This window comes from Lygodium microphyllum, unplaced genomic scaffold (genome assembly GCF_053477565.2).
Source record: "Lygodium microphyllum isolate KBCC unplaced genomic scaffold, Lygodium_microphyllum_v1.1.10 scaffold_33, whole genome shotgun sequence".
Classification (NCBI taxonomy): Eukaryota; Viridiplantae; Streptophyta; class Polypodiopsida; order Schizaeales; family Lygodiaceae; genus Lygodium; species Lygodium microphyllum.
The window spans coordinates 1,308,617-1,322,642 of NW_028229516.1; positions in this window are offsets into that span (position 1 = coordinate 1,308,617).

Here is a 14,026-nt window from a genome sequence, read left to right on the forward strand (position 1 = left end):
GTAAATCATAGGGAAAATGGAACATTTCCTGCTTTGAGAAACTAGAGAATCACATTTGAAATTTCCTACATAGAAAAAATTCCCTACATGGGAAATAATGTGATTTCCCTACATAGGAAAATTTTCCTACTTTTCCTACATAGAAAAATTTTCTTACGTAGGGAAAAATAAAATTTCCTACCCTCCTTCTTTAACTAGGGAATGTTCCATTTTCCCTGTGATTTACTTTTCCTACTTATGTGTGTTGAACTAGGGAATTAATAGGGAATCCTCTTTTTTTTAATTTCTTATGTAAAAAAATTTCCATGTGTGGGGATTTTCCAACATAAGTAAATTTTATTGTCTCTCTACATGGGAAATTGTTCTTGCATATGATAATTTCTCTATCAAGGAAATTTCTTATATAAATCTATTTTTTCTCTAACTTAGAGATATTACATTTTTCCTAGTTTGCACATGCCTACTTTTGTCTATTTTTAAGAAAAAATTTATATTAAGAATTCTCAACTAGAAATTTATATGGAGATTATTTAGTTAATTTCAAATAAGACCTAGTGCACATATAATTGATTAATATAAAATCAATAAATAAAAACATGAAAACATAGTGTCAATGAAAGAGGAAAAAAAAATCTAAATTAATAATGGGTTTACAAATGAGCAGTGTATAATAACACTATGCTACAATCTTCACATCCAAACTAATCATATTGTTGCTTGTGGCTATTACGATCTTACCATTCTCTAAAAGCCAATGAATAATGTCATGTATTATATTATCACTTGTTGGTTTTTTTGAACCCTTACAAAAGACCCGAAAGCTAACATAGGTCTTTTTAAGATTTATATATGAAAAGTACATATCATGAGTCATATGCACACCGAGGTACTTTCAAAGTACCTTCTGCATATTTTATTTCGTCATATCAATTTGCATTATAAAATAAATCACAAAATATTCAATTAGTATAATTTATTTTTAAATAATTATATTATAATATTCAAAAATACATATTGATATCATTATGGTTTTAAACGAATACCATGTATAAATAAAAAATAACTCTTAAGAAAGTTACCCTTTGAATATCATTGAGAATATCAATTTCAATGCTTCAATTTGAAATATCCTTACATTCCTAATCCAAATAAAATAACTAGATTATATTATTCTTCCAATGTAAAACTTATAAAAATACAAAATTTATGTATAATACCTTTAGTTTCTTTTAATTGATGTTGTTACCTCCTTTTTTGCTTGTTTGTTGCAAACGATTCATCATTTTTTATTTGGCTTTAAAAAAATATAGATAATTAAATAATAAATCTCATTTAGAATTTCACAATGTTATGTAAATATAACCATCACATAAATATTAATATTTACCTTTCGCTTTCTCAAAATTTTTTGTGTTACTTTATTATTTTTCTAATCTACATAAACCTATATTTGAAAATAAACTTAGTAATAAAATTTAAAAATATATAATTAGAATATTTAAAAAGAACATATACCTTATCTTTGCTTGAGGTGTTGATGTTCTGTTGTATACTTTCTTTAGAATATACTCTTTTTGTTAAACCATGTAACAACAACTTTGAAAAGCTTACATAACTTTCCACATCAAGATCCTCATCTTCATTTTCAACATCCTTTAGTAATAACACATTTTTTAAAAGTAAATAATAAGATAAAATGTTAAAAATACAAATATGTAGTCAAAATAAATTTTAACATAGATACCAAAACCAGATTTGTTGTATAATCTTGAAATTCTTGAAAGCTTTCTTCTCCTTTGACAAACATAGTTATCTACCAAGACAAATAAATCTTCACATATAAACACATATAAAATATAAATTTTCTCATAAAAATATAAAATTTTTAAATAAAATCATTACTTGTAATGATAAACCTCTCTCCTTATCTTCATGCAAACCTTTCAAGATGTTTTTTTCTCCAGGAGGCTAAGATAATACCACACATATATATTAAATACATGAAATATCATAAAAGTTTAAAACTCATGCATTAAAAAATAAACACACAATTTTATAAGATACATTTTCCAAGGCTTGATCAATTGGAATATCATCCATAGTCGGGACGTATACATCTTGCTTCGGAGAGTCAAAAACAAGAGTATGTACTTCACACTACCATCAAAAGGTATATATATAGGTATGGAAGAAGTGAAACTAACAAAAAAATCATAAAACCAAACATATAAATGATATTATCTTATTGGTGATGCTATTGTATTTGAAATCACATCTTTAGGTATACGTTCAACGTTATCCAAACTTTCCACTTCAAGAAAGGCTATGGACTCTTTCTATATGCCAGAAAATTAATGGATTCACCAACTAAAATTATTTTTCTCAAATATTAGGAAAGTTAATGAGAAAAAAATTGACTAGCTTACCTTCTTTAGCAGGCCCTTTCTCCTCAAATACTTCATCTCATCTTGCCTTGTACTTTTTCACTGGTTATAAATATCATGCTCTCTCCACAAGTACTCACATCCATGAAACTTCAATTGTAAAATTTCATGGTGATTTTGAGAGATTATTAATTCAATACGTTCTTTTTCAATCTTTTTGCAAAGTAGATAATTTAACTTGGAGGAGTCAAACCATCTTTGTACCCGTCGATAATTTTCAAGCATGAGTGCATGTTGCCTTTAAAGCATTCAACCAAGAGTTTTTTCCCATAAAATCTACCCTTTTCTCTCCTTTCCAAGGTGGGTGGTCGAAAGATTTCATCATATGACGGTAGGCAGATTATACCTAATGAAACTTGATGAAACATTAAGACCGGTAACATCCTTATCTTCGTTTTGTGCATTCTCTCTTGTAAAATCTTTAGTGATATTTTCTTCTATACCTCTTGTTGAAGCTTTAGACCATGATAGGTTTCATCTACAAGTTTATGACTTGAAGAAGCTTTCAAAACTAAGCATTAGCATGCCAAATTATCAAAGAAATCATCAGGGCTCTTATAACTATGAATAGAACCAGTACAAGGGTGTTTTTTGCAACTGATTGATTATGAAGAATGCTCATCTTGCGTACAATAGTGGACTCTGATACAAGACTTTGAATGTGGGAACCATATACTCATGATTAATCAACTTTGAAGACTGGTGTCTCAGTCGAGTTTAATGTTCTAGATTGAAATCTTGAAGGCTACAATGAGACATGTTTTGACGACGGAGGAAGATGAGCACATTGTATCCCAAAGACACATTCATGCTACTCTTACACGGAAAGAAGGGGAGAAAAAGCATACGCAAGGGGATGAAGGAGCCTATCATGCAAAGCTATGGATGATGGTGCGATTCGAGAGACTCCCATGTGTGCTTTTCTACTGTCATTAAAGATATGAGAAAATAGTTTTGTTTTGGAAAGCACGGTGTGTTTAACTGTTCGGGGCCAAATAAGATTTCAGGCCACCATGGTGATCAAAGTAAGGAGGAGAAATAGTATTGGGGGAGGATGTGCTTGGAGAACAAGGATATCAGGGTGATTGTAGGAGATTCCACCACATTGTAGTTGTTCTGGCATAGCTTTAAGCGAAAGCATCCTTAGGCGCAACATATCCAAGCTCAACTCTAATCATCCAATACAGCCTACAAAATTTGTTTGCAACATTGACAAACGAAAGAAGGCATCCATGATATTGAGGGAGTTGGTGTTCCTGCAGGATGTCATCGTGTTTAGTAGAGTAGGAGAAGACTCATCGTTTTGTTTTTATTTTATTTCCATGCATCAGTCCTCACTTGTGACTGTGTCGAAGTGGTAAGAGAGAAAGATGAGTTGACTTGTTGGCTAACAATGAGAATTTATGAGACATATGTATTGTTCTGTATGTAAAGCTGTTTGGAAGGCTGTGACCTTTGGAGCACCACGATCTTGAGAAAGCACTGTGGAAGCTGAAGTAAATAGTGTTTAAGATATGGGTCCTTAACCTTGGAAAGCTCAGATGAGGAAGGATGATATTATTACACATATTGTTGATGAGGTTCTGATGGGGGATGAAAGAGTTAGAAGACTGCAACGATAGTGATGAAAAAGTAGATGACTCTGATAAAGATTGTGACCAAACTTCCTATGATCTCTTTGGACTGCATAAAATAAGAATGAAATCTAGCACATTCCACAAGTTGAAAAGCAGTGTTTGACACTAAGAAGACACGTGACATTATAGGAATCACGCACATGTGTCCACATGTTTAAAGCCTTGAAGGTACGTGATCTATGAACTATTGAAGACGAAGAAATACTAAATTACTAGTTGCAATCAAAAGTGGGGAAAATAGTCAAAAGAAATGGCTCTAGCAAGAAAGAACTCATTACTTTTGAGAACCTTCATACATCATATTGACAAATGTATTTGTACCAAAATATTCATTGTAAGATTTTTCAACAAGAGGAAATTTTTATGTGAAAATGGTTCTACAAAAACTTTTTTTGAATCATGATTCATGAGAACGTCAAAAATCTAGAAGAAATAAGAAAATTCGTCTCAATAAGTGAAAGTGATTTACATACCCACTATTTTTTTTCAACTACTTACGGATGTTTAGATTAGTGTACCAAGAGGATTTTGCAGAGTACCTACAAATGCCCCCAAAAATGGATTTCTCCCTACAAGACTAGCGTTAAGGACTAGTGTTAAGGGCATGATATACGGCTACCTGTTTCAACTAAAGGTGAACGGAATGATATCCGACAGCCTCATTTCCACCAATAGATGCAAAAAGACACTGCACGACAACAACGAGATGCAGACTATGACTATTCGATCGTTGTGTATTGTAGAGAGACACGATTATCACGATTAGAGAATACGTCGACACGCTTCTTGTTGTCGTCGATCGTCGGCCCCATCCCCTGCCTCCCCTGCACGGGCAGACGCGAATGACATGTGCAAAATCAATGTTGCAGGCAGTTTTCTGCATTTCTTTGAGATGATTTAATCTAATGGTTAACGAACATGAAAAAAGGAATTGCTGTATTTGCACAATGGAGTTTTCTTGGTACAAGGCGGAAGCCGAAGTTCTCATCAAAGCTCAGTGCCTTCTAATGCATGTGAGCTCGTGCTAATGGCCCTGCGCAAGAGATTTCTCATGCACTTTGACCACCATCCGGAGAGAAGTGATGCTGGCTGTGGCATCAATAATGCAGCTGCAGCAGAAGCAGGAGCTGGTGCGGGAGCGGGAGTTGCAGGAGAGTGTGCAGGTGGCGATCGCGTAGTCGGGTTGGCGAGATCGTCGTCGAAGACGGGGAAGTCCGGCTGGAACCGCATTAGAGCAACCGATGCCACAGTAGGTGGCAGTCCCTGCCATACTTGCATGTCACCAACCAGTATGGGAGGAATATAATCAACGGAAGTAGAGGAAGTCAGGCCAACGTACGAGTAATTCTTAACTGAGAACCATGGATCTCGTCGAAGTCCAGCGATTGTGATGCGGTCCCTGGGGTCTACAGTGAGCAACTGGCTGATAAGCGTCCTGGCTTGTGGGGATACCCAGGGCGGGAAGGAGAAGTCAGCATTACATATCTTCTTGTAGAGCTCAGGGGTTAATCCCTTCATGGCGGCGTCATGGAAGGACGTGCGGCCGGCCAGGAGGGTGAACAAGACAATCCCGCAGGACCACAGGTCGGCAGCCGCTTGACGCGACGCTGGCGGAGTGCTTCTTAATCCAGCTCATCAGCGGCGGCGTCTTCTTCCTGCCTGCGCCCGTGAGCACACTTAATATTTCCGGCGCCACGTAGTCCGGCGCGCCGCAGGCGCCGCGCGGAGGCTCATCCCCGACATAAGGGAAAGCTCGCTCCTGTGGCAGCTCGATCAGGATATTGTCATTACCAGCGTGAAACAGGTTCTCAGCCCGGGTATGATCATAATAGCCGGCTGCCGGAGACGAGGTAGGTGATCCGAGGGCGCTCAGGAAGTCGGCCAGCTTCAGAGTATCGCAGTCGTCCAAAAGTAGGTTCTGTAGCTTGAAGTCCGGGTGGTACGTACACCCCTCCGATGGCAGAAGTCCAGTGCCTCGACCAGGTGCCTGAAGTAGCGCCGTGCGTCGTCCTCGCCCAGCCGCGCTTGCCGGCTCGTCGCCATCTTCGTCTTCAGATTCCCGCCGGCCCCGTACTCCAACATTAGAAACGGCTCGTCGCCATCTTCGTCTTCAGATTCCGGCCGGCCGCGTACTCCAACATTAGAAACACCAGACTCTCGCTCGCCAGGACCTCATGCAGCTGCAGCACGTTCACATGGCCCTGCACTTGCCACATGGAGCATATCTTGCGCTCCAGCGCTGTAAGGCGTTCACTTGTTCCCTTTCAGGATACGTCCTAGCAGTCCATTGGAAAAAGAGTCTAGAGAGCTCCGCCTGACACTCCCATGGAATGTTACAGGGTTTGAGATCTAAGACCTTTCGTGTCTCCTACGTAGTGGAAGTATTCCGGCCGTTCCCACTTAAGACCAACCTGAATCAGGGTTTCCCCTAATGGTCATTTTCCTAAACGGCAACTAGTGTCGAACTCCAAGCAAACTACTTTACACAGAAACGCCACGGACGAAGCCGATTCATGCTGTACTTGGTTCAAGGAAAATGGAAAATGAGAGGGATGCAAGGCTCGACCTCTCTACCCATAAGGCATGTCCCATTCCGTCCCCCTAACACAACATAAATCGAGATTTTTGTAACCTAAACTCTAGGTCAGCGTCCTTCCTGTTCATTTCCTTTGAGAGGAGCTCCTTGCTGTCCATTTCGATTGAGAAAATTTCCCGGCCAACCGGGACCACCCATCCGTAGGACGGACCCATGGCCACATCCACTGCACTTTTCTCAAGGTTACTTTAGTTGTCTAATTACCTATCACATTTAGTTGGACATGCATCAAGCAGCTTCATTAATCAGCCGTTAGACACTGGTTCCTTCACATAATCTTTGCACTTGACATAGAAAAACAGTGTCGAACAAGTTCCTTTACAATAGGTTATCTTATTTATCTTTGGAATACATCCATAAAGTCTAGCCAGCAGGCTAATCCATAATCCGCCCGAAGGCTATCCAGCAATCCACAGGGATTACTAATCCAAGATTTCGTCCGTAGACTAGTATGCAGGCCTCGAGATCCAATCCCAAGTCACCTTGGCCTTTTGTGCAGGGCTCCAAAGGCAAGGGATTTACAACCAGAGCCCCCCTGGCACCCAAGCGTCCTCCTGCTCCAAGTAGCGCTCAATGGAGAGACCTCACATGTTGGGTTCGGTTCATATTCCCGGCGTGGCTAACAACTCCCTTGTTTAGGGTCAGGCAGAAAATCGGGGGTAATTGAAGCTGTCTCTCGCTTTAGGCCTTCAACCTGAAGTATTACATATCTTTCAATCCTTTAGTTCCTTGAGCAAACAATACAAACAGTGCTTCTAAACTGTTACAAGCACAAATATTTCTAGTGGTCGTTTATTTGGCCAACTGCTAAGGAGTGAATCCTTCTCTCCAAATGCATCCAACCTTTGATCGAGATGAATTGTAACTTGGTAAGATCCCCAAGGGTTTTTTGTTAACCCTTTTGTCCTTGGGTTAGGGCCATACCCTATTAACCCAACTTAACCAATACCTTAGGTTTCATACATTAACAATAAATCCTAGCAACCATGTCACTCTAAATTGTCAACTGATCCTTTGCTTCCAAGCACATACCTAATTTCCCTTAACTTGGCAATTTTTTCCCAAGAAAGGTGTTATAACAGGATGACTACTCACCCTCTTGCAAGTTAAACTTGCGCAAGAACCTGCCAATCTCATTCCAAGGAATTGGCAACTCTCTTGTGATCAAACCACAAGATCATGCGACGTTGTAACTTTTTGCATAAATGTCGCATCTATTCCATGGGATCATTTCGCTCATCGAACGACGTTTTCCGGCCACGGAATCATGATTGGATAAAAAGCAGAGTTTAGGGTGTCATCTTACCCAACCCATTCCTAATTGCACTAGGCCGACAACGTTCGGTCCTATGGATTCCAATTCAATCGGAGTTTCATCATTTGAACAAGTGATACTTAGGGTTGAAACCCTAGATCATTTCTTGCAAGAGCCTTCAATTGTCCCTACATTCCGTGAATGTGGGTAGGACCTTTGGGTATGAGGGTTTCGACTTGGCAAAAAGTGTGAAACTAAGCCGAGTCTTTATCGTGCTAAAACCTAGTTAGCACTTGGGGTATTTATCGTATCCATTGAACCATCCTATGCGAATTCCTTGCGATTTAGTAGATCCAATTTACTTGTCTTGCAACAAGGATGAACCATTTCTAGAGATGTTAACTTGATCTAAAAGGGGAAAACTAGTTGCATTACGACAGAATTCTTGTAACCACACAATTCATTGCCTCTACGTACGATTAGATTCACAATCCTTAACTTTTCTTGTTAAGACCAAAGCGCATGTAAAATTTCAGCATAGCTTCCATTGATCCTACTAGGACATGCATTCACGATTCATGTTGTTAAGCTTTTAAGATTTTATACTTAAATGAACCATGTAGCCTTTCCCTAACTACATCTCTTGATGAATGAAATTCTTTGTACGATGAATGTACATTATGCAGCCTTTCCTAACTACTACGTATGCCAATTGAAGCTAGAGTTAACCTATTTCATGCAACCCTTAGAATCTTTTCCATGCTTTGCTATTTCCTACAGTTGATAAGACCTTAACGAATCATTACAAAGAAGATTTTTCTAAAAATGCAACATGCGATTTAATCTTTCAATGCCTAATCAAAGATGTACTTTAATAATTTCAACCTTGTAAAGATAGGCAATAGGCGTTCTAGACCGTCACTTTGAAATGCACAAAAGGCAACTTGGTAATAAGGTCCTAAAATGCATAGACACCTTATGTTTTTTTCGTTCATTCCTTTGAAAGTACAAATGACTAATTTCGTATCATGAGTTAATTCTACTAAATTCTAAATAGCCAATTTATTTCCAATTGCATTTAACTAGGTGGATTTGACATGCATAGGTGCATCCTAGTCCATGAAATTATTGTGCATAATGCAATACTTTTACGTGAAATCAAAATAGAAAGAAAACCTAGACTTGTGGGCTCGGAAAAATATCCACGTGAATGAACCTTTTGCAGGCGCACCTTGTGACTTTTTAGGGGCCATCGTAGACATGATTTCGGCTTCTGGTTTGCCTTCACGGTTTACGAATTTACTTGCCTTGGTTTGCAGCCTTAAGATCTTTGTCCATCTCTCTCATACGTGGAGATCCCCTTTGAAGTACGGATCCTTGAAGAAGTACCGGCTTGCGAGATTTGGCTTATGGAAGGCCTTAGGGTTTGGAGCTTGGGCCTTATGGAGAGGAGGGGGTTTGTGAAAAAGGCTCTTGTGAATGGGCCTTGTGGGAATGGAGGCTTTAAAGTCGCGGGGCTAGGATTGGTTTTTATGGGGGCCTTGTGGGAATGGGTGTTAAGGAAGCCCCTTAGAAGCTTCCTAAAAGAAGCTTCTAGGAGCTTCTAACTCAAACAACAGCCATGAAATAACATGGAGGTAGATGATATCGTTTAGGCAAGAGGAAGAAAGGTGGACTTGACAGGGGAATGGTGGCGGCGTGATGGCCTATGGCAGAGCTGGCGACGATAATCGGCGACCTACGGTGAACACAACGGCAGCCTCCTCCTATTACAGTGACGTCCGTAGTTCCTGAGCCTCAAACAGCCTCCCTCTCCCTTGTTACCCCCCAGGGGGGATTTGTATAGGTTGGGGGGGGGGGGGGGAGAGGGGCCTCCACTATGTGGCCACTGCATGGCATCCCCCCCCTCCTCATGTAGTCCACATCTCACTAAGCTCATCCCCTTCCCTCAACCACGCATCGGCTGGGGGAAAATTAGTAAAAAAATTTGCAATTATTTGCACCTTATCCTCTTAACCTCCTCCTAACAGGGAGTTTCCCCGCGGTTTATGTGGTTTTGAACCCCGGTCTTGGTTTGCCAATGTGAAGGCCTTGATTCCTCGTGTGCGGTTTACAGGTTACACTGTTGGTAATTCCAATACTGAAAATAACCTTTGCATGAGTTTCACCCGGTGTGCGGGAAGTCGTTTCTAGTAATATTTTTAAGTGGAAATATTACAAGCGCGCTTCTTATCTCCTGCACTCCCAAGACTGTGCTACTACTGTCGTTGTCTAGAACGCTAGTAGTTGTTGCAACCGACCTATCATTGTCATGCCAATAATATTGCAGATGCGATGGGTTGTTCAGCATCTTCAACTTGTCCTTGTGCAAGGTTCTGGGCCAGCTTCATCATGGCCTCACTTCCACGACCCAACACTGTATGGTGGCCGAGGATCCAGTACTTGCCCACTATCACAACGTTCTTCATGATCATCGCCAGTATAGGGATTGGACTTAGTGCCTGACTTAGTGCCAAGCCTCAATTAGGTTTACAACCACACTAATTGTTATCTCATGTCGCAGTTTACAAGCACCCACTTTGCCTGTTGTCCAAGGACGTGCCTAAAAATTTATAGGCATAGGCTTGGCGAGGACATCCACACTCGAGTCGGTCCCTTGACTTTAACTTCGAAATTCCAATAGAAACCACGATTTCATTAGTTGTTCAAAGACTGCGCACATGATCGTTTGGCCTTTTGACCAATGAAAGTAAAGCAACTCATGATTTGAAACCTTTAGAACTCTCTATCTGTCCGCTACCTATGTCACTTTCTGCTTATCAACCTATAACAAGTAGAGCAACAGGGTTGTATATAAACCCATGCTAGAAATTTGATCAACATCAAAAGTAAAACATTCATCAATGCAATATGCTTTGGATCCTTGATTGCATTCATGCACATTCTTAGAGTGCTTCTTGTAGACAAACCCTTGATCGCCTAGCTTCTTGCACTCACCTTTACTATTCCTAAGGTACTCCCAAATATCGTTGTAACGCTTTTCATGTCAACATGCAAACTGTAAAAAGAGCAATCCACAACTCAATGTTAAAATGAACCAAGAAGAGAAGATAGATTAAGGCATGGACTTGCCATGCCCATGCACCCTTATCATGATGTACTGGAAGCACTAGTTAGAGCCCAAGTCCCCATTTTCCTATTCTTAATGTCTTAAACACCTTCATCTCCACATGATTGTGTTGGTGGCAATGGTGTTTCGCTATAACTAGATATGTTAGGATGAATTTCTAGAACGAGCACTAAGGGCACATCCACAACAACTCATGGATCACAACTCCCTTTAGGGTCCATTTCAATTTTCTTGAAGGCCACTTGGGAAAATGACTAAACCCATTATGGAGATGGGGCCTTATGCAAGTATATCCACCTATAAGCAGCAATTTAAACCCAAGAAATGTGCCCAACTTCTTGCTCTTGCTCATTTTCTCTTATATTTGTCACATTCTTGCCAAGGCTATGAGCTTGAAGGGTGTAATGTTTGTCTTGGAGGCTCTAGGCATGATGATGTTTGGTAATAATTCTAGCTCAATTTGCAAAATTCACCCTGTTGTCTTGGTTACAAGTCTTGTTATATGTACTTAGCATATGTATGAGGCATGCATGCCTTAGTCTTGGTGAACAATTCACTAAAAACTCCAATGAGGCTCACCAATGGCCTAATGAAAGGTCATAGAGCCTTCTAGTCCAAATTTATATGGGTTTCTCAAACCTATTTTATATTGTTTCTTTCTCGTTGGTGGCCTCTAAGAGTTTTCTTTATTCCTGGTTCTCTTGTCTTTGAAGACCTTCCAAAAATATTTTTCCATTAAAAGAAAAGTCTAATACTGCATTTGATCCTACAATATTGAACCCTACATAGGGTTAAGCACTTGCTATGATTATATTTATCAAGATACTAGCTTTAAATCAAGGGATACTACTTACGTTCCACTTCTCTCCAACTACTCTAAGCCCTTTAGTTTCCTCCCCTTTTTTAAACCTTATATCTACTTTAAGTTAGGCCTTCAATATCACAATATATATGAAGACATGGGCTAGAGCACAAGGTATATTGCATATATTCAAAGTGTCCCAAACCATTTTAAAGCATCCAATTTCCCCATATCTCAAGTCTTTAACCTGCTATATTGAAGCTTTGCTCAAAAATTTAGAATAGCCTCTACATATTAAATTGGCATTCATATGCCAAGCAATATCATTGCTACTATCTTGTTAGAATTGTTAATGTACATTTTTCGATATCATTTATGTATTAGTTTTCCCTCATGTCACAAATTCTACAAGGCTATATTACTTTTAACTACCACTTTCATGTTAAGTATGTAACAATATGTGAAATTCTAAGGAATGCAAGAGACATGGAAACATGATGGTCTTGATCTACCTCAAATATACCAACCATACCTATTGCTACATAAGGATCTTGGTGAACTCTAACCTTAGATCATCTTAGTCCAAGTAGATGTATGGGTTATTCAATCACATACCTAGGAGTTTCTATTGTCTTTGAAGATTATCATTAGCCCTAAATAAAATGAGAATAAGACAGCTTATGATAACACATTTCAATAGACTATACTTTTTTTCAAAGAGAAGTCAATTTCTTCAAAGGATCCATTTGCTAACTTGCATGTTTTCAAAAGTTTAATCCATCTACAAAGCAGAGTGAAGAACTTTTCACTAGATTGTCTAGAGTTAAGTTGGAACTTCCATTGCCTTGTTCGTTTACATATAACTAGAGTCTTCAAATTGAAGTTTCTCTTCTACTTCTACTTCTTCTTTAAGCACTTTCATGTTCATCGTATTATTATTTTGATGATGCTCATTGTGCATCACAAATCTATAATGTTCTTACCCAATTAGATTATATGTTTTCAATTTTCATTAGCCATATTGGTCTATCTAAAATGAGTGGTAATGTATCATCCAATCTAACACTTTGACTTCCAAATCTTTTACCACACCTAAACATCTTACTTTCAAATGATTTTCCTTGGGATTTATTCTCAATCTTGACATTCAACTAATGTGGAGACCAATCCTTTCTACACATAAATGACTAATCATACATACACGAGCATCAATGTATGCTCATTCTATGTCTTATCCTTTATGACAGGGATTCACCAATGTGCAAATAGTATTGGGTAATTTTTTGAGTGATGAGTGTACTTTGAATTTCCTTATTTTTTATCTTTCTTTGAAGGCTTGACCAAGATCTCATTTCAATTTTGAGTTGGAAATCACATCCATAAGTGGGTTGAAGGTTATGTTTTTTTCTGGTTGACAAAATCCTTTTAAAAAAACTAATATTCCTACACTTCATCAAGAGTGATACCTAAAATTTGAGATTACCTTTCATGACTTAGTTTATACTTTCATTTTAGAGCTATAAATGTATCTTAGCATTGCTTCCTTTTCTTAGTTCTACTGGTTCAACTTGGTTCCACTAGTGATTAGGGCCTAGAGATGGCCATAGTGATATAGTTCCTATAGTGATTGGTTTCATTGACATAATTCCTATATAATCAATTGAACTAGGAACTTTCACTACAAGTGATTAGGGCCTAGAGATGGCCATAGTGATATAGTCTTTGAACTGATAAGCTACTAGTCAAAAGACCCGCGTCTAATTTGGCATTTATATCTTGACATATAAACATTAATTTTTACATGAAAATTTACATGATTAAATGTAATTTTCATGCCAATATTAATGGAACTTTGTATGTAATGAGCTCGCAATTTTCATGCCTTATTGAACATAATATTAAACTTTGTTTGTGCACCAAACACTACAAGATATAAGCCTTATACCGATGTTAAAAGCGACGAAAATGTTCATAAAGAAATTTTCCCCCGTCGTCACAAAAATCGTCGTTATTGGTGACACCACAGAACAATCAGTATTAGCGTCGTTATCAACGTCGCTATTTGCGTTGATATTAGCGTCACAAATAAAATAGCGACACTGATAATAATGCTTTGTGACGCGTTTTGCGACGCTAATAATGACAATAAAAGGGAGAAAAAA